Source organism: Ictidomys tridecemlineatus, chromosome 1, assembly GCF_052094955.1.
Source record: "Ictidomys tridecemlineatus isolate mIctTri1 chromosome 1, mIctTri1.hap1, whole genome shotgun sequence".
NCBI classification, from domain to species: Eukaryota; Metazoa; Chordata; class Mammalia; order Rodentia; family Sciuridae; genus Ictidomys; species Ictidomys tridecemlineatus.
In genome coordinates, this window is record NC_135477.1 from 156,283,296 (window position 1) to 156,304,612 (window position 21,317).

Consider the following 21,317-nt stretch of genomic DNA (forward strand, 5'->3'; position numbering starts at 1 on the left):
TTGTGGCAATAATCACAACCATTGTGGAGTATATATATAAAATGTGTGAATAGTTTGTTATCCTTTCAAAGGTTTTATTATATGCTTTCTAGAAAAGTTTATCACAAAAGTTACCTATATTGAAGTTCCATGTTTGCATCGTCAATTTTACCCTTTTTTCTTCAATTTTGTTCATAGGCTTGATGTTTTTGGAGAAAAGATATAATATACATTTTAGATTTGATCCCATCCAGCATGCACTTAATAATGTAAAATAAACATAGAAGATGAATTTTACCTTGCAGGAATCATATAAATCCCGACAAACTGAAAAGAGATTGAGATGATGCTGAAATAAATCTGAATATGCAAAGAGGAGGGCGGAGGGTATGTGGGGGCAGGAAAGATGGTGGAATAGAGGGACATTATTACCCTAGGTACTGTATACATATGGTGACACTACACTGTGTACAACCATAGAAATGTGAAGTTGTACTGCAATTGTGTAGAATGCATCAAAATGCATTCTGCTGTCATATATATACATAATTAAAATTAATTACTTTCCAAAAATCTGAATATAACAAAACTACCCTCATTACACACTAATTGAATATGGACCCTAGTCCTGGTAGTTAGCATTGGTGAAGACTACTTTAGTTTTAGGAATCCTCTTTCATTTGGGGGCTTTTTGTTGAGCAATGACAGAAGACTCAAATGTACTGAATCAGAATCAGGAATATAGGTTTCAGAAAACTTGCAGTTAATTTTCCAGTGGTAAAATCACTTTTGCAATGGTCTTTAATAGAATGCTAGAGATGCAGAATGTTGAAGAGCACAGTGATCTGTTTTCAAAAGAGGAAAAAAAGGACCCTGAGAAGTGTAATAAGGAAACTGAGTTTAAAATGTGCAGCACATATCTTGAGTGAACCCTATCAGAATCATTTTATCCATTTTATTGTAAGCATACTTCCTGTCCCTCATTTGGCTCATAATAAGCAAATCCAATGTTTCAATGAGTTTTCAGGAGAAGATATACTTATGTGCACATCAGAGTGAGTTCTCTGAGCTAATTAGCCCAGATATGTGTGTTTAGAATAAAAGGTAATACACATATTGCTCACTTATGTGAAAAACTGGTGTACCTTCTTTTCCCAGAATCCCTTGTTTAATCAATAATTACTTTCTTTTTGCCCTATCCTGGGAAGACAGTGATTTCTCATCCATTGAAAAAAAATATACAGTAAAGCTAAAGTGTTTGGACTAGGCAATACTAGTCACTTTTCCAAAAAGGAAAGTGTTCTGAAAGTTTTCAGAATTATCAGATATCAATAGACTGGTGTGTTTCAAAGAAATTTGTTGATACAAGAAGAGTATTGTTTTGGTGTTGGAGGAGAAAACTTCATAAAAGTTTTCTGGTTGTAAAATGAGTCTCGTGTGGTTTATCTTGACAGCTTTTTAAGTAATTGCATGCAAGTTCCACATGATCACAACATTTGCTTTCTAGAATTCAGAATTTATCTCAGCCATATGGTGCATTCCTGGAATGTCCAGGGACATGGTTTCTCACAAAGCACCAATAAAATAATGAAATCAACAATATTAAGGATGATAATGAGAATAGTAAATATGGAAATATTAGCATCCTTTAAAGCAATGGATGCTTCAAAAATACAACACGGCTCATCTGAATGAGACATATGAATGCCTCACACACTGTGATGCCTCTGGATGTAGATGGAGGGGGAAATGGGTAGCTGCAGGTTACTCAGATTCTTCCAGTTGTAACTGATTCCTATCATGACTGCTTGAGATTTTGAGTTGAAACAGACAAACTGACGAGAATTCTCTCCTGCTCCTCATAATTCCTTGCTAAATTCTATTTTACCTTCCTCACATTCTCATCCCTTTAGCTTTCCCAAAGGAACCCATGGAAGTGGGAGCTTGTCTCCTTACATTTTACATTTTATGTGTGGCTCTTTGCCACACCTTGCATCCTGTCAATGTGACAGATTTATCTAAGAAATATCTTCTCTTCACCTTAGTCTTTGGGTCCCTCCTACATATCAAGAGACATGCTCTGAATGAAAAGCAAGATTTGTGCTTGCACTTGATCTGGTTGTGTCTTTAAATGTAGGAACTGATAGTGTTTCTTGCATAGTTCCCAAAAAATATCCAATGCACAGCTCCAAATCATTTTTTCTACAGATCAGGATCATTTGAATCACCTTAGACTATAATGAACATATAGAAGCTACAACCTACTGAGTCAGAACAAGTTTTTGAACATGGTCACTAAGAGATGTTTCCTAAAAGTTGCAGAGTGTCAGTGTGAAATTTGTCAGCTTTTAATTCCTCTAGGTTAATTTGAATGTAGCTCTGGATTCTTCCCTCAAAATAAAGTTTAGAAGAATCTTTAAGCTTTCCAAAGTTAATTTTAGATACCTGTGGATTTGGAAAATGCCCAGTAATAATTCCAAATCCTTTCAACTAAACCATTTGCTGTTCCTGCCCTAAAATTTTGCCCTAGTGAGTAGCAACATGTTGCATGTCATTAAATTATACACCTGCCTAATCATTTAAGAAAAGTGAACTTAGCTCTGTGGGAGCAGGTCTTCAGTGCTCAATTCATTCCCAACTGTGAGTAAGTCAGGAAGGGTGGAAAAGTTAAATCCTCTCCATCATTCAACTTTGGAACTGGAAACACCCAAATTCTTCCCACATTTTGAAAACCCTATTCTTTTTTCTTCTCACATATTGTTGGGATTTCCTACCCTCTCCTGAGTACCACTGGTTCTTTTTTACTTTTATTTGTTTTGACGATGTGTACTCACTACCTTCATCAGTCTTCATTTCCTCTTTTTTAGGCCTTTTCCTTATTTAAATTTACCTGTGATAAAAGCATGTCTCAAATGCAACTCACAGTTCAGTACCTTTATCTATACATCCAATTTAACCTGTGGCTGAAACCTACAGAGAGACTCCACTTTTTACAATTTTTTCTTAAACATTACTATTTATTTAATATGCACATGTCTTGCACAATTAGTATATACCAGTGCTCATATTTCTTGGACATATTCTTTCCAATGTATTTAGTATTCTATGTGGTTCTTACCTTTTCCAAGTTTACTTATTCCCTCTTTTGTGCTTATATAGATCTCAACAGATTCAGAAGCAGCACACATCTCCTGATGTTGCTCAGAATCATTCTGGTAATAATAATGACAAAAATGAGTTACATATAGATATTATCATCACTCTTTGCACATCCCCATATTTACAATTGTGCAGTCTTTGAATTGGAGATTAGATCATTACATTTAGTGAAACTATATTTCCTTATGAGTCATGATCTTATGTAGCCCAAATGAAGCTGAGCTCTTCTCTCCATCTAGCTACCCATGGGATAAAACCAGGAAAAATGAAAGAGGAAATGTGTTCTCTGACAACAGTCACTGATACACATATATTCAAAGCATCTCACATCAGTGCTTAACTAGCAATGTGTGCATTCCCCCAACAAAACTAAGAACACAGTAGAAAATAATCAAAACTCTTTTGAGGCTGGAACTTGATGTTATATAGATTTGAAATTTTAGACATAGGAGGGTTAAATTTATTTTTTTTAAAAAATTTTCTTGTGGTTGGACATGATTCATTTATTTGATTGATTTATTTTTATGTGATGCTTAATCAAATCCTGGGTTTCACACATGCAAGGCAAACACTCTTATCACTAAGCCACAACTGCAGCCTGGGAGGGTTAAATACTGAATGTCAAAATATGACATTTGATGTGATAGAGACTTACAAATGTGTCACGTCAAGTAGAAAGAAAATATGCTTGGAATTGTTTAATTTGAGTCATAGAATCTTCCAAAAATTAATATGTGTCAGTAAAGCATTTATTTCATGAAAATTTTATTTTCAAGGAAGAGAAATTTGGAACAAAAATGTGTCTACAATTAATGTGGACAAAGGAAAACACTGCATTTGAGTAGAGTATGCAAACATCTTCATTGAAGAAAGTCTTGGAATTCCATAGAAGGAAGGCACTATTTAATGACTGAGTATTTTCAGAGATTTGAGCCAGAAGAACTGGTGGATGGAGCCAGAAAAACTGGTGCATGGCTGCATAATGAATAAGTCAGGCTCTGTGGAAATGCTGGAAAGCCATGACAGAGAACCAGTGATGAGATGAAATACAGAATCCATGGCTTTTTTAAAAAAAGAAATGCATTAATTGAAGAAATACACTGCAGGAAAAAGTAGCAGAGCACAAGTAGTGAATCTCTCCTCTCGAAGGCTGAGGAGTATGTCACTATCCCAATTAAAAAATGGAAAAAAGCAAGAGATACACAGTTCTTAAATCAGGAATTACAAAATGCCCACTAGAATTCAAGGAAATACCATTCAAAACTGCATTGGCATTTCAGATGCCCCCAGTCAGAATGACATTTTTCAAATATTCAAATAATAAGTGCAGTTCGGGATGTGCAGGAAAGTCCAATCCTAGACTGCCAGACTGAAAATTAAGACCTTTACACTGGAAAGCATTATGAAGATTTGTTTAGATTCTAGGAATATGATCCAGCTTTCCAACTCCTTCCAATTAATGCCAGTGTATGAATCAGAATGCACACATGATATATGAACTTGAATTTTAGCACTGCAAGTCACATTTATAGTTATAGAACTAATTGATAACCACCAACAAAGAATGAATTAAAGAAAACACATGGAATATTCAGCACTGATTTTTCTTAATATTTATTTTTGTAGTTGTACACAATAACTTTTATTTATTTTTATGTGGTGCTGAGGATTGAACCCAGGGCCTTGCACATGCGTGGTGAGTGCTCTACTGCTGAGCCATAACCCCAGACTCTTCAGCACTGATTTTTAGCAATTTGGTTATTCTTGATAAACCATTATGGCAAAATGATTCCTCATATAGTGTATTAAAATACTGCCTTAAATCTTTCAAACATATAAAAGTTATAGCAGCAAGATCTTCTTAATTGTATAAAAAAAGATCTTATTTTAGAGAGATAATAGGAAGCTAATATAGATTCCTTTCAACTCAAATACAACATTTTCAGCAAAGGAGAGACTTGGATTTTTGCATGGTTTTCAAACAATGTTAAAAATACTGCCCAAAATCCTAGGCAGAATTAGACTGTGAGTGCAGGATCTTTTTCACTCTGGTTACCTCACAGAGGCTTTTTTCCTGGGATAACTGAAAAAACATATGTTCCTATTTCAACTTCTATCAGATGAAACCATGGCACAAAACAATAGTTAGGAGGCACCCAAAAGAAGAATTAATATGGGTTTTAAAAATAATCTGAGACCAGATCTGCTGAGAGCTCTGGGTAGCTGCAGCTTGGACCTGTGGTCTGACAAAGATTAAAAAGTCATGGTACTTTCGTTGAAATGTGTTGTTTGAAGCTCTAAGCAGGCTGCAATCTAAAATCACAAATCAGCAGCCATACCAGGGATGGTAAACAATCTCAGCTGAGAGGCATTTGGAGATTTGTTCATATTTCCAACACACTGGTGCTTATAGAAAGTCTCCTGGGGATTACAATAAAATCCTCAGGGCACACACCTTGGAGAAGAGTCCCATTGTAGTAACTCTGTGTGCTGGATCAGAAACCACTGCAGGTCTTACAACTTCAAAACACAGAATCAACTCTCCTTACAGAATGGTGGAAGTTTACCCTGATCAAATGGTGTCAGGATAGTGATAATTAGAATGGGATGGAAATTCTCATCAGGAATACATGTGTTGTGCCTGTTGGATAGTTATTTTGAGTAGAGGTCCACAGAACACTATCTCTTGAAATGGTTATTTAGAATAATGACAGTGAAGGAGAAGTGCTTTTTGAAAATTCAAGTGACAGAAGAATCCAGCAGTGCTGGGGCATTATAAGGTATAATGGTGTTTGCCTTCAGTTCCCAGAAGAAATCACAGATTCTGCAAGCAGATCATGCCTGCTCTGCTCCAATAGGTTGTAAGAAAACCCCTTAGAGATATGGACTCTTGCCCAACTCTACATCCCTGACTATAGGAGCCCATCCTTGGAGTCTGCATTACTCAGTAGTTCCCAGGGTTCAAGGGCCAGAGTGTTTGTCAGTTTTCATGTTAGATGGGCCCACAGCCCTGTGTATATGAACAAGTACTAAGGGTGAGGATTTTCTTCAAATTGTAGAGTTCCCTCATTTCTCTGGGTGGGGTGGGGGAACCAATGAGCCTATGAGCTCAGCTTATTCATGCCAATAGCAGGTTAGGCCTTTTAGGGCTAGAGCAAATACAGAGCTGGATTATTTTTGTTTCCCAGAAACCTCCCAAAATAGGTTTCTAAAATTAGAAATCCTGGACAAACTATCTTCTATAATGTTAGTATAAGGGAAATCTGAAGCTTTTGCTATTGTTGTTCTTGATATGTTTTTGTCTCCTATTGGTATAGAGTTTTTGCATTATTTTGTTTTTCACCTCCAATCTTATTTTTTTTCTTAAAATTTCATTCCATTACTCTCTCTCTCTCTCTCTCTCTCTCTCTGTGTGTGTGTGTGTGTGTGTGTGTGTGTGTGTGTGTGTGTGTTTGGGGGTGCTGTGAATTCACTATGAAGTGGCCAATTTAGTTCTCATTTAAAATTTTTCTTTTCAACTTTAGTTCATTTCCCCCTCATCTCCAGAACTTTGGTCTCTGTTATACTCACTTCTTTAACTTTCCTTCATTTTTAACAGAAGACCTAAAAATTATAACCAAGGCCTCTTTTGATTTGCCAGGTAAATATTGTTATTTCCTACTTCATCTCTTCTTTTTGTGGTGTTCTAGAGATGATTTTAAAAATACATTTTATTTACAGGTGTAAGTGTTTTTCAATAAACTGTGATCATTGTTGGGAGTTTATTGTCTACTCTCACAGAAATACCTGTGAGTGAAACTGCTATGTGAAAAATGCTGGTTTTAGAAACTGATACTCAGATATAAGCCCTGCTCAGGACACATCCCAAAGAGAATCTTGAACACTACAAGGACCCACGTGTAATAGTGGATGAGAACCCATGCAAATGCATGTAAGTCCTTTACATAGTAACACAGATCATATGAGAACAGGAGGCAAACAACCCTTCAGAATTTCATAATTTCCCAAAAATAGCATCCAAAATCTTTGGTATAACCTCACATAAAGAGGTAAAGTAAACATTTTCATAATTTTATTGATTTCTTGCAGACAATGGATAGGAAACAGGTATTGTTTGTACATTATCAGAAAAATACCCATCCTGAGGTGTTCTCATTCCATAAGGAGAGAGTTTTGTTTCTTATTGGAGCCTGTTCCCTTCCTCAATGGAGACACTTGCAAACCTTGGCCCAGATGACAGGGAATGTGAAATTAAATGTTAAGCCTTTGGGAATGAAGCTGTTTTTTCCATGAATGGATTCAGTGAGTCATTGCCTTTAACGTGTTCTTAGTTTCAACTGGTTATTTCTAAGTCTCCAAGTTATCACTCTCCACTTATGGATGGCACCCAGATGCAAACACCAACATTCTTCAAAAATATAGGAACAATGCTAACATAAAGCTTACCTGTAATCACCTTGATTTCTAAAGCTATTTTTATATTAATGATCTGTTAACATCTTTACACTTAAATATTAAATTGTGATGTTTGGATCCCCAAAGAGTGTTCTATGAGTTCAATTCACTTGGCCTAATTGATCTACTGAGAATGAGAAAAATAGAAGTAATTTGGAATTTGACACATGTACATACCTGTTGTTTGCTGTGCCCAGCACATTTAAGTCCCCTTTGCTCTTCATGTGATGACTTTCCCAAATGGGACTCTGCTGAAAAATGCACAAATGTATTAAACTACTTTAAAAATAATGTGAATGGCAATTAATCCAAGTAAAAAGGAACAGTAGTAATGATCCTATCATTTTATTTTCCTCAAGTATAATTTCAATCAAGCTTAATTTTAGGTGAATATATCTCATGTTTGAAATTTTTATTTTGTTTGCATGTAGGCCTAGGTATTTTATCCAGAAACATGTATGTCCTTGGCAAGAACTATTGTGTTTATACCAAATTCCCTGATTAATATTTGGAGACAGGGCATCTGTAAATACCAAAGTTGGCTTGAAACCTGACAGGGATCTGTCCTCAGCCTTTTAAGTACCTGCAATTATGGACATGTCCCTCTGAAGCCAGTACATATTGACATCAATTAGGGGTGATACACTGTGTCACTATGTACAATGCTAAAATAACTCACAGCTTGATCTACTTTAGATGAAAGTGAATTTCACAGAGAAAATTTTATATTTCTATGGAAATAGGAGGCATCAGAATTTTTACTATCTCTACTTTTACATATTATACTTAAAAATGTCCATTGTACATCATTTGTGATATCTTCCAAAAGTGATCACACTTACATCTTTATCAACAAATTTCATAGTTTTTAAAAATTTGTTTTGTTTCTTTTCTTTTTTACTATTAGGAATCAGTCTGTCTTGTGAAGCATCTATGTTATTCCTGATGTAAAATCTTTTTTCTTTTGCTGGGGCTACAACAGACATTTTATAGCTTCCAAACTGGATAATAAACATGTGACATGTAAAGTATTCATTTTCCTGTCTACTTCCTCAATTCCTGGACTTGAGTGGACTACTTTTATATTATGTTGCAGTAAACATTTGTATTAATTTCCACCACAGTTGAGTTTGTGATAAGAGCCTTAGAAAACAGGTGCTAGTGATGATTTATATTTTAGAGATGGAGATAGTGGAGACTTCAGAAGTGAGATTACCCACCAGAGGCTAGAAATACTCAGAGCTGAAAGGCTGTACATAGAGACAGGGTTTAAATAGGAACATATTTTTTGATGATTTAGGGATTGGTGAGAGAAGAGCAAGAGGACAGTACAGGCAGATAGAGGGAACAAGATAGAGACTGTGCAGTAAAGAAATAAGAAGTGCAGTAAACTACAGCTAATGTGAATGTTGCTTTTCTTTACCAAGTAGTTTTTCTTATGGTAATATCTTCCTATGTTTAGGAAATTCCTTTAGGAAGAAGGTGGGCAATTTTCTGAATCTTGGATATATGAAACACACCAGAAAATGAGAGAGTTCTATGGGAGAGGTTCAGTGGGAGATCACTGCTTAGCATGTAAAAGGATCCTGTTCAGTGCCCAGCATTGAGAAGAATAGGAACAAACAAACCATGTCAAAGCAATATGAGCAAATGTTTCTTTGGTATATGCAAGTATATATTTGATTTACAACTCAGTCAAAATTTCTGGAAAACTGTACTCCAACAAATGGACATCTATGTGCAAAGAAGGGTCAATAAAAGCAGCAAAAATGAATTAAATATGTGTGTTGAGTGAAGCCACAAAACTCAAAGTACTAGAACAAAATCAGGAATATGGGTTCAGTAATATTTACATAGTTGAGTTTCTAAAGGAAAAATCATTTTTGGAATGACCAATTATAGAAAGACATAGGTATATATACCAGTGTCAAGATGCAGAATGAACTGTAGTCAGAGGAGGAAAGAAGAAGCCTGAGAAATTCAATGTCAAAATGTGGCAGTACAAATCTTTAGTGAATCTTATCAGAATCATTTAATACATTTTATTACATTTCTTAATCCTTATTTGCCTTATAATTAATAATTCCAAAATTGTTATGAAATTCCCAGGGAAAATATAATTGTTTGCTCATCATGGAGAGTTTTCTGAGCAAATTAGCTCAGGTATAGGTGCTGAGAGCATCAGCTAACACCATATCAATGTTTGTTCATACCCATGTAGTAAAATGGTGTGTCATCTTTTCCTTTATCCACTCGTTTAACCACCATCAGTTTTATATTTTCTCTCTTGTATGAAGAAAGTGATATAAAATCTATGGGAAAAAAAGATGTATGATAAGGCACAAAGGTTTCAGACAAGGCCATCCCAAAGAAAAATTTTTCTGAAAACTTGAAGAGTTATCAGATACCAATGAACCATTGTGTTTTAAATAAATTGGTAAATACACTAAGAGTAATAGTGTTAGTGTTTGAGGAGTAAACTGAATAAAAGTTTCTGGTTAAAATTTGAGTCTGGTGTGGCATATATAGACAGCTTTTTAAGGAATTGCACACAAGTCTCAGATCATCCCAAAATCTATCTGCTTTCTAGAGCTCAGAATTTATCTCAGTAATATGGTGAATTCCTGGCATGTCCAGGGACATGGTTTCTCACAAAAATCAGTAAAAGAATGATGAAAGCAACATATTAAGGCTGTTAATAAGAAATGTATAAATGAAAATATTAGACTTCTTTAAAGTAATGAATCCTTCAAAAATGCAATGTTGCTAATCTGAATGGCACATACGAATACCTCAATGTGGTGCCTACTAAATAAGAAGGGGAGAAATTGGTAGCTGTAGATTACCCTGATTGTTCCAGCTGCTACTGGTTCTTAGCATCTTAGAACCAGATTCTGACTTAAAAACCGACAAACTGAAGAGATCTGACTAGAATTGTCTCCATTTACTTGCATTTTCTACCTAAATGCTATTTCCTCCCTCACTTTCCCTTCCCTGTAGTTTTTCCAAAAATATCCATAAAGTGGGAGCTTCTCTTTTTCCATTTTACACCCTTTATATTGATCTTTGCCACTATTTGTTGCCTGCCAAAGTAACATATTTATCTTAGAAATATCATTTCTTCATCTTAGTCCTATGTCCTTTTCACATCTCAAGAGACATGCTCAGAATGAAAGCAAGATTTATGATTGCACTTGATCTGGTTGTGTCCTCAAACTGTAGGAATCAATAGCAGTTCTTGCATATTTCCCAAAAGGAGACACAATGCACAGATGCAAATCATGTTGTCTATACACTATAATCATTGGAATCACCTTAGATTCTAACGGACAAGTAGAGGCAAGAGTTTGAAGATGGTGCCCAAAGGATGATTCCTCATAGTTGCAGAGTTCCAGTGTGAAATTTGTCATCTTCAAATTTGTCTAAGTTAATTTCAATGTATCTGTGGATTCCTCCCTAAAACTTCCCCACAAATTAAAATTCATAAGGATGTATAATACCTTCATTGATCATTTTTCATTACTAATTTTAGATTAACTTTAGATATCTGTGGATTTTTGTCATGCTTACTTACCATTCATACTTCTTTCTACTTTTACATTTGGTGTTTCTGCACTATCATTTTGCCCTAGGCTGTATTAACATCTTGTATGTCATTAAATCATTTGGGGTAACTGAACTTAGCTCTGTGGCAACAGGTCTTCACTCCTCAATTTATTCCCAACTGTGAATAAGTCAAAAAGGGTGGGGAAGTTTTACTTTCCCCTTCACTCAACTTTGAGAATGGCAACATACAAATTCTTCCCACATTTTGAAAACCCTGTTCTTTTCCCTTTTCAAGTGTTGTTGAAATTTCCTACCCTCTCCTGACTACCATTTATTCTTTCTATTGTTTTTACTATGTGTGCTTACTGCCTTTCTCAGTCTTCACTCCTCCTTCTTCTGTGGTTTTTCTTATTTCAGATTTACCTGTGAGAGAAGCATGTATCAAATGCAACTCACAATTCAATTCTTTTAGCAATACATTCAATTCAACTTGTGGCTGAAAAGCAATGAAATACACCATTTCTTATGTTTATTTAACCCTACTATTTATTTTAATAGACATATTCCTTGAATAAGTACTGTATGCCAGTGCTCATATTTTTTGGCCATGCCCTTTCCAATGTATTTTGTATTCTATATGGTTCTTACCTTGTCCATGTTCATTTATTTTCTTTATGCTTGGTTCAAATTTACTGGATACACAAGCAGCACACACCTCTCGATGTTTCTCAGAATCACTCTGGTGAAAATAATGACAATAATAAGTTTCATATAGCTTTCTGCATCCCTATCTGACCATCATTATATTTATAGTAGGAAGACATTGCAATTGCAGATTACACCATTATATTTTCTGCAACAATATTTTCATATGAGACACATTTTCACATGCTGTCCTGATAAAGCTGAGCTCCTCTCTTCATCTGGCTACTGATGGGGAACATCAGGAAGAATGAAAGAGAAAATGTGTTCTCTTACAACAAACTCACTGATATGCATATATCCCAAACAACTAACATCAGTGTTTAATTAGTAAGCTCTGCATTCTTACTCAAATCTAAAAATAGAGTAGAAAATTTATTTAAAATGCTTTTGTGAATTAGATTTCATGTTTAACAGATTCACTATTTCCAACAATGAAGGGCCAATTGTTTTATTCATTTATATGATATTTGTTATGATAAGACCCTTCCAATGGGTCACCTCCAGTAGGAAGAAAATACTCTTGGACTTGTTTCAGTTGAGTCTCCAGAGACTTCCAAATATTTGCCTCATTAAGCAAAATATTTAGATAGTCAAAATTTCATTTTAAAAGAAGAGAGCATCAATAAGAGAATGTGTCTATTTTGTATTCTATTTTGTTACATATCACAGAATGATTATAATTCATATTACACATAAAGAACACATTTTTTCATATCTCTGGTTGTGTATAAAGTATAGTGCACATTTTATGTGAACAAAGAAGCACACTCAATTTGGTTAGAGTATGCAATACTTTTCATCAAAAAAGAAACTAATAGGAATTTCAAAATCGTAAGGCAGTAGAACAGCATCACACTGAGTTTCTTGACTGACTACTTTCAAAGTTTGGAATCAGAAAAACTGATGAATTTGCACAATGAATAGGACAGCCTGTGTGGAAATACTAGGGACCCTCAACAGGAATCAGTGACCAGATGAACATACATGTGCCTACACACCATGTAGGGTCACGTCACTCAGCTGACAGGCATTTCAAGTTCTTGTCCATATTATCACTACACTGATATTGTAGACACCATCCTGGAAATTACAATAAAATCCTGAGGGTAAACACCTTTGAGAAGTGTTCCATTGTAGTACCTCTGTGGGCAACACAGTAATCATGACTTTTTAAACAAGACATGCATTCATAGAAGAAATAGATGGCAACAGTGCCAGGGAAAACTAGTGATGTGCAAGCAATGACTTCCCCTTCTAGAGGATTGAGGAGTCTCACAAACCCAATTAGGCAATGGCAAAAAGCAAAAAATAGGAAGTTCTCAAATCAGGAATTACAAATTGTTCACAGATATATCACATTTACACTAGAAAGCATTTTGGAGATTCCTCAGGATTCTAAGAATATGACTGCCATTTGACCCAACTTTTCTATTCCTCGATCAGAACCCCAGTGTACCAAAACCAGCATGCACATGTGATTTATGAATGTTGCTGTTTTAGCACTGCAAGTCAAGATTGTAAAGTTCTGGAACTAACTCTGATACCCCCCAACAGTAAAATGCATTAAAAAAAACAAAAAAGACACTTAGCACTGAATAAGTAGCAATAAATAAGTAGTAATATACTTATTCATGGTACCCCACTATGTCAAAATGAATCCCAATCCTTTATGTGAATTCAGCGCCCTAAAATATTCTAATATACAAAAGGCACAACAGCAAAATCTCCTTAAGTATATAAAGAAAAATAGTTTAGTATAAATAGGAAACTAATGTAGATTCCTCTCAGTTCAAATACAACATTCTAAGCAAAGGAGGGAGTTGAATTTTTTAAGGTGAATCAACCAGTATTCAAAATACTGCTAAATATTCTAGGCAATATTCAAGAGCCTCATCACCTAATGCACATTATCCATACATTTTTCCCAGATTTCAGAAAAAAATTTCATCACTATTTTTTAATAATATGGCCCTCTGAAACAGAGAGTAGTTAATGGAGGTACTCACAACAAGTATTAGAGTGGTATATACTGAAAATGAGACATAGATCTGTTGATAGCTCTGGGCTGCTACATTTTAGTTCTGTGGTCCACCTGAAGATTAAAAGTTTCTGAAACTTTCACTGAAACATGTTGTTTGATTTTCTGTGACAGCAAGTGCCAAGGTTATGCCTGGTAAAAATTGCTCTCCTGTAAAACTGCATACATGTGCATACACACCATGTATAGTCAAGCCACTCAATTGAGAGGCACTTTAAGTTTTTGTCCATATGATCACCATACTGATATTGTAGACACCATCCAGGGAATTACAATAAAATCCTGAGGGAAGACATCTTTGAGAAGTGTTCCATTGTAGTAACTCTGTGGGCAAGATCTGAAACCATTGCATGTTTGAACTTCCCAGATGCATAGCCAACTCTCCACACAGAATGGTGGAGGTTCACCCTCTTATATGTTCTCAGGATAGTGATAGGAATGAGCTGAAAATTCTCATCAGGAATACATGTGTTGTGTCTGTGGGACAGTTAGCTGCATAGTGTTTCATAGAGCACTGCCTCTTTAAATAGGTGGTTTAGAATAATGATAGTGAAGGAGACTGCTTTTTGAGAATTCAAGTGACACAAGAATCCAGCAGTGCTGGGGAATTGTCAGGTGCAATAGTATGTTCCTTCAGTTCCCAAAAGATTCTGCAAGAAGGCTATGACTGCCATGTTTCAATAAGTTGCCAGGAAACCCCTCAGAGACATGGAATCTTGCCCACCTTTAGACCATTGACTACAGGAATCCATCAGGTGGTCTGCATTACATACTGGTTCCTAGGCTCCATGAACCAGAGTGTTTACACATTAGATAGCCCCACATTTCTGAGTAGATTAACAAGTAATGATGGTGAGATTCTCCTTGAAATTGCTAAGTTACCTCAGCATTCTCTGTATGTGGTAGGAGACAAAGGAGCAGAGAAGCTCAGCTTATTCATGCAAATAACAGGTTAGGACATTTGGAGTTAGAACAAATAAAGTGTTGAATAATATTTGTTTCCCAGAAACCCCCAAAGTTATGTGTGAGTAAAATTAGAAATCCTGGACAGAAAGAAATATCTTCTTTTCTACTGTGTTATTATTAGGGAATCTCAAAACTTTTGCTATTATTGTTTTTGATATTTTTGTTTGATAATTTCTATGAGTTTTCCATGTTATTTATTTTTCTCTTTCTATTTATTTGATTTATTCCATTCATTCATTTTTTTGTTAGCCAGAGAGAATTTTTATTCTCATTTTAAATCTTTTCATTTCTCATTTTTATTGCATTTTTTCCTCTTCTCCTATTCTGACTCTGCTTACTCTCACCACTTTCACTCTACTTACTTTTTTGAAATATGTTCCAATAATTATATTATAAGCAGGACATAATTATTTTGCAGGTTAACCTTGTTATTTCCTACTCCATCTCATCATTTTGTGCTGTTCTGGAGATCATTTAAAACATATATTTTATGTACAGTGGATACATATTTTGGTTTATGCTGTGATCATTATTGGAGTTTATTCTCTCCTGACAGGAGCCAATGTGAACTTGGTGTGAAGCAATTTGACTTAGAAGCCACTGACTTCTTACAAAGCTGTGTCAGGTTCAGCACTGCACTGGAGATGAGTGGACCAGCTGGAGCCACACAGCTACACAGCCTTTCAGAGTTGGGTGTGGCCTGTCAAGATGCCAATCAACTTCATTGCTGCAAGAACCCTAACACACCAAAAGGCAATATTTCTCCTGCTAAAAACTTATCTCTGCCTTTGATCTACTCTCCCTTAAATAAACAACTTGATCCTTTTTCTAGTTGTTCAGTTCCAGCTTCTACTGGGATTGAGGAACATTTCAGGAGCTCTGCTTTCCTTTTCAAACTTAATTTCTGGCTCTGTCTCTTATTTCTTTACTAATTATTTGAGGCTTTCTTTTTTCCCAGGTGGCTTACACTTTCTGAGCAGGAAACTACCCTGGCAAGGTGATGCTGGCTCTGTGATACTCTCCCCTTACAGAGATACTTGTGAGTGAAAGTAACATGTTAAACATGCTCATTTTTCAGATGTGATCCTCATCTATAAACCCTGTCCAGGAAACATCCCAAAGAGAAACTTGCACACTACAAGTACCCAGGAGACACTATGGAACAGAAATCCATTCAAATGCATGGAAATCTACCATCTACTAACACAGACAACATGAGAACAGAGGAAAAATACATCTCTCAAATTTCATGATTTCTCAATAATTGCATCCAATGACTTAGGTCTAACAACAACTAGATACTAAGAAAAAATATGTTAAATAAGTGAATTGATTTCTTGAAGGGAAATGACATAAAATCAATAGAAATTGCATGTATATTAACAGAAAAGTACCCATCCTGAATCATTTTCCATTAACAGGCAGTTCTGTGTCTCATTTGAGTCTGGTATCTTCCTCAGTAAAGACACATGAATCCATGGAGAATAAAATATTTAACCTTGTCATGGGTGACAGCTAATGTGAAATTAAACACTGAGCCTTTGGGAATGAAGCTATTTTTACATGAATATGTTCAGCAGTCATTGTATGTATGCATGATCCTAGTTTCAACTTATATGATATTCTCCAATTTATCATTCACCGTTTAAGGCTGTCACATACATGAAAATGCAAACTTTATTGGAAAATATTAGTGCAATTGCTTGCATAAAGTTTATCTGGCATCCACCTTGATTGCTAAAGGTATTTTGATATTGATGACCAGTTACCTTCTCTGTACTTAAACATTTAATTACTATGTTTGGATTTTCAAAGAGTATTGTAGTAGGTCATTTCAATTGGCATCTGGAAGCAGAAAAAAGAAATGACCAGGAATTTAAATTGACACATATGCCTACCTTTTGCTGGTGATGTGCAGTATTATCCATATCATAAAGCCTCTTCTGTTCTGCATCAGATGATCTTTCCAAATTTGACTCTGCTGACAAATGCACAGATAAACTTAAAATACTTAAAAAATTTATGCAAAAGACAAATTATCCAAATTATAAAAAGGAAAAGTACTAATAATCATATAATTTTATTTGTCCAGTTATATTTTTATTGAAGTTTTATTTTAGAAGAATATACATCATGTTTGAAATTTTTATTGCTGTTTGTGTGTGGGCCTATGTATTTTACCCCCAAACATGTGTATTCTTGGAAAATACTATAATACAAACTTCAGATCCCAAGTCTTTATACTGGGAGACAGGGTGTTTTTCAATTCCTGGGTTTGCTGGAAACCTGAGAGGCTGCCTCAGCCTCTGAAGTATCTGCAATTATGGATGTGTATCTCTGAACCCCATGCATACTGACATCATTGAAGAGTAATTTTACTGCTCCAATACCTCAGAAAACCACGTGGGGAGACACTAGGTATTTATCATGTATAATGCCTATAATAACTCACAACTTGTTCCATTCAAGTTGAATGAAAATTTCACAGTAAAAAAATTAAATTTCTATGTACACTATAATCATCACACTGTTTACTCTCTCTCTTCCTCAATTATTAACTTTTAAAAATCCATTGTACTTCATTGTGTTCCAAATAAATGATTGCATTTACACCTTAATAGAATGAATTCCATATTAGTTTTCTTTTTAGCTTCCATTTCTTCTCATATATTTTTTCAATCAAAATTGCCTCTGTCTTGCAAAACATTCATGATTATGCCTGTTATTCCTGACATAAACTGGTTTTCTTTCCTTGGGAGTACCTCAGACAGATTACAACTGTTGTACTGAGTAATAAACATGTGAGCTGTAAAGTATTCATTTTTCTACCCAGTTCATCAGTTACTGGACTTGAGAGGACTGCTTTTATGTCATTTACTGTCAAAAGTTTTATTTATTTCCACCTGTAATTGAATTTGTGGCAAGAACTAGAGGAGAAAATAGGGGTCAGGGATGATGTCTTTTCTAGAGATAGAGATTAATTGTGACTTAAAAAGTGAGGTTATCTGCCAGAGGGAGGAAATGCTGAGGGTATGTGAGACTGTACATACACACTGGGCTTAAATGGAACATGCCTGACTGACTATAGGGATTGGCAAGGAGAACTGCCAGAGGACATTGCAGGCAGAGAGAGGGATCAAAATACACAGTGAGGAAACATTTGTATTAAGAAAGATTCTTAGTAAATTTAGGATGCTTGAAAATCCATGTTTTAGAGAGGTGTTATGGTCATATATGCACTATATGCATAAATAGTAAAACCAACCTCAATGTGATAAGCATGTGACCATGAATGGCATGTGCATGAATGGAGATGAAAAATAAGAAGGCAGCAGTGCACTAGAAAATTGATGCAGGCCTGATTGGATGGAATTTTTCCAAAAATACAGAGGGTATGTAATTTTCAGTGAGATTTATGGAACTCATTTTAATTAAATGAACAAGAAAGAAAGTGGCTCAGTGTGCTTTGAGATCCTGACTGTAATACAAGGTTTCAAATGAGATGTATAATAAAATGTAGGAACTGTGAGTGTTGTTTTTATGTACCATATAGTTTCTTCTGTAAAAATATCTTCCTGTGTTGAAGGAACTCATTTAGGTGCTTGGTGCACAATTTTCTGAAACCTGGATTTAGAGAACCCACTAGAGAATTAGAGAAGTCTGTGGGAGAGGTTCAGTGAGACAGCAAATGCTTAGCATGCAAAAAGACCCTTTTTAGTAAAATAAATAAATAAAATATGTCATAGAATGATTAGCAAACACTTCATTGGTATGTGCAAGCATATTCTTGATTTACAACTCAGTCAAAATTTCTGGAAAACTGTTTGCCAATAAATAACACATTCATTTTATATAAAAGCAGTAAAATGAATTACATGTGTATTGAGTAAAGTCACAAGATTCAAAGTACTAAAACAAAACCAGGAATGTAGGTTCAGTAATATTTGCAGTTAAGTTTCTAAAGGAAAGATCATTTTTGAAATGATCAATTATACAATTATGTCGAGATGCAGAATGAACTGTATTTAAAGGAGGAAAGAAGACCCCTGAGAAATTCAATGTCAAAGCTTTTAAAATGCGGCAGTACACATCTTTAGTGAATCTTATCAGAATCTATTCATCCATTTTATTATAAGTACTTTTCCCATCCCTTATTTGCCTTATAATTAACAAGTCTAAAGTAGTGATATAAGTCCGGGGGAAGATATAATTTTTTGCTCATCATGGAGAGTTTTCTGATGTATGTGTTTACAGTCAGCTAACACCATCTGGGTGTTTATCTATACCCATGTGGGAAACTGATATATCTTCCTTTTCTGTATCAGGTGGCTCTACCAATACCAATTTTATTTTTCCTCTGTTGTGTGAAGAAAGTGATCCAACATTTATGAAAAAACGAAATATGATAAAGCACAAAGGATTCAGATTAGTCCATCAAAAATTGTTCTGAAATCTTGCAGAACTTGCAGATATCAATAAACTATTATGTTTTGAAAAAATTAGTAAATAAAAATAATGGTGTTGGTTTTTGAGGAGTAAACTGCATAAAGATTTCTGGTTCCAGTTTGAGTCTGATGTGGCATATCTACAAGGCTTATAAAGTATTTTCAAAAAAGTCCCAGTTCAGAACATTTGTCCTCTAGAGTTCAGAAGGTATCTCAGCAGTACTGTGGATTCTTGGCATGTAAGCAACATGGTTTCCCAACAAAGCACCAATAAAATAATGGCTTAAACAAAATATATTAATGATAAGAATAGTATGAATGAAAATATTAGCTTTCTTTAAAACACTTAATTCTTCAAAGATTCAATGTTGCTCTTCTGAATGATATATATGGATGCCTCACATGTTGTGGGGCCTGTTACATATGGAGGAGAGAAACTGGCAGCTTTAGGTTGCCCTTATTCTTCCAGGCCCCACTAGTTCTAATCATCTCTCCATCAGATATTGATATGAAATGAAACAAACTTTAAAGACCTGAAGAGTATTCTCTCCATTTACTCATATTTCCTAGCTAAATTTCATGATTCCTCCTTCATTATCCCTTCCCTTTAGCTTTTCAAAAAGAACCCTAGAGTGGAGGCTTGTTTTCTTTCCATTTTACATTCTTTGAATGGATTTTTGCCACTTTCTTTCCTGGCAATGTAATAAATTTATCATAGAAATATAATTTCTTCATCTTAGACTTTTGAGTCCCTCTCAATTCTCAAGAGACATGTATAGAATGAACTCAATATTTATCCTTGCAATTGATCTGGTTGTGTCCTAAACTATAGGAACCCTTAGCTGTTCTTGCATATTTCTCAAAAGGACATGCATTCCCTGGCTGAAAAACATATTGCCTGAGGAATCACTATAGAATGTAATGGACATAGAGAAGGAAAGACTTGCTCAGTCAGAATGAGATTTTGGACATGATACCCAAGAGATGATTCCTTACGTTTTCAGAGTTCCAGTGTGAAATATGTCAGCTTCCAATTATTCTAAGTTAATTTGAATTTAGCTCTGGATTTTACCTTAGGATGTCCCTTCAAAGTCAAGTTTAGAAGAATCTGTAATCTTTTTCCAACATTAATTTTAGATACCTGTGGGTTTCGGGAATGCTCCACAACTATTTGTACTTCTTTCACCTTTTTCATTTGCTGTTTCTTCCCTGTGTTTTTTTCCTAGGGTATAGCAAAATGTTGTCACTAAATTTTGTACATGCCTAATCATTTATGGTAAATAAACTTAGCTTTGTGGCATCAAGTGTTTACTCCTCAATTCATTTCCAAGTGTGAATAAGTAATGAAGGTTCAGAAAAATGTACTATCCCCTTCATTCATCTTTGGAATTTGAAACTCACAAATTCTTCCCACATTTTGAAAACCCTGCTCTTTACCCTTCTCATATGTGGCTTGAATTTCCCGCCCTCTCCTTGGTAAAACTTATTCCTCATTTTCTTTTTGACTCCATGTACTTACTGTCTTTCTCGGTCTTCATTACATCTTCTTCTTGTTTTTTTTTTATTTTAGATTTACCTGTGATAGAAGCATGTCTTAAATGCAACTCACAATTGTATTCATTTAGCAATACTCCCAATTTAAGCTGTGAATGAGATCTAATAAGATGCCACTTCTTATCTTCCTTTTTCCTTGCTAGCTATTTAATAGACATATTTTTGAACAATTACTTGATGCTAGTGCTCATATTTTTTTGGCAATAGTCTGTCTATTATATTTTGTATCCTATGTGTATCTTACCTTTTACATATCCTTTTATTCTTTTTTTTCTGGTTAAATGGAATGCACCAAATAGACAAAAAGTACACTCATTATCTTGCTCGATATCACTCTGTTAAAAATAATGGCAATAATGAGTTACATATAGATTTCATCATCACTCTTTAGTCACAACTATGTTTATAGATATGAAGTCATTGCAATTGGAGATAAGACCATTACATTTTGTGCAACAGTACTTTCCAAA

General features: G+C 35.0%; 2 long non-coding RNA genes across 2 annotated transcripts; both read right to left on the bottom strand.

The window, feature by feature from the left end:
* Positions 1-213: 213 nt before the first annotated feature.
* LOC144367167 (uncharacterized) lies at positions 214-11,558 on the bottom strand. Its single transcript, XR_013426467.1, has 6 exons — positions 11,506-11,558; positions 9,807-9,905; positions 7,771-7,844; positions 3,098-3,191; positions 283-306; positions 214-239 (listed from the first exon to the last, which is right to left on the bottom strand). It is a non-coding gene; the product is annotated as an uncharacterized LOC144367167 (long non-coding RNA).
* A 225-nt stretch (positions 11,559-11,783) lies between these two features.
* On the bottom strand, positions 11,784-20,871 carry LOC144366565 (uncharacterized). The gene is made up of 4 exons (XR_013425625.1): positions 20,813-20,871; positions 20,435-20,515; positions 16,747-16,829; positions 11,784-11,878 (listed from the first exon to the last, which is right to left on the bottom strand). It is a non-coding gene; the product is annotated as an uncharacterized LOC144366565 (long non-coding RNA).
* Positions 20,872-21,317: the final 446 nt, after the last annotated feature.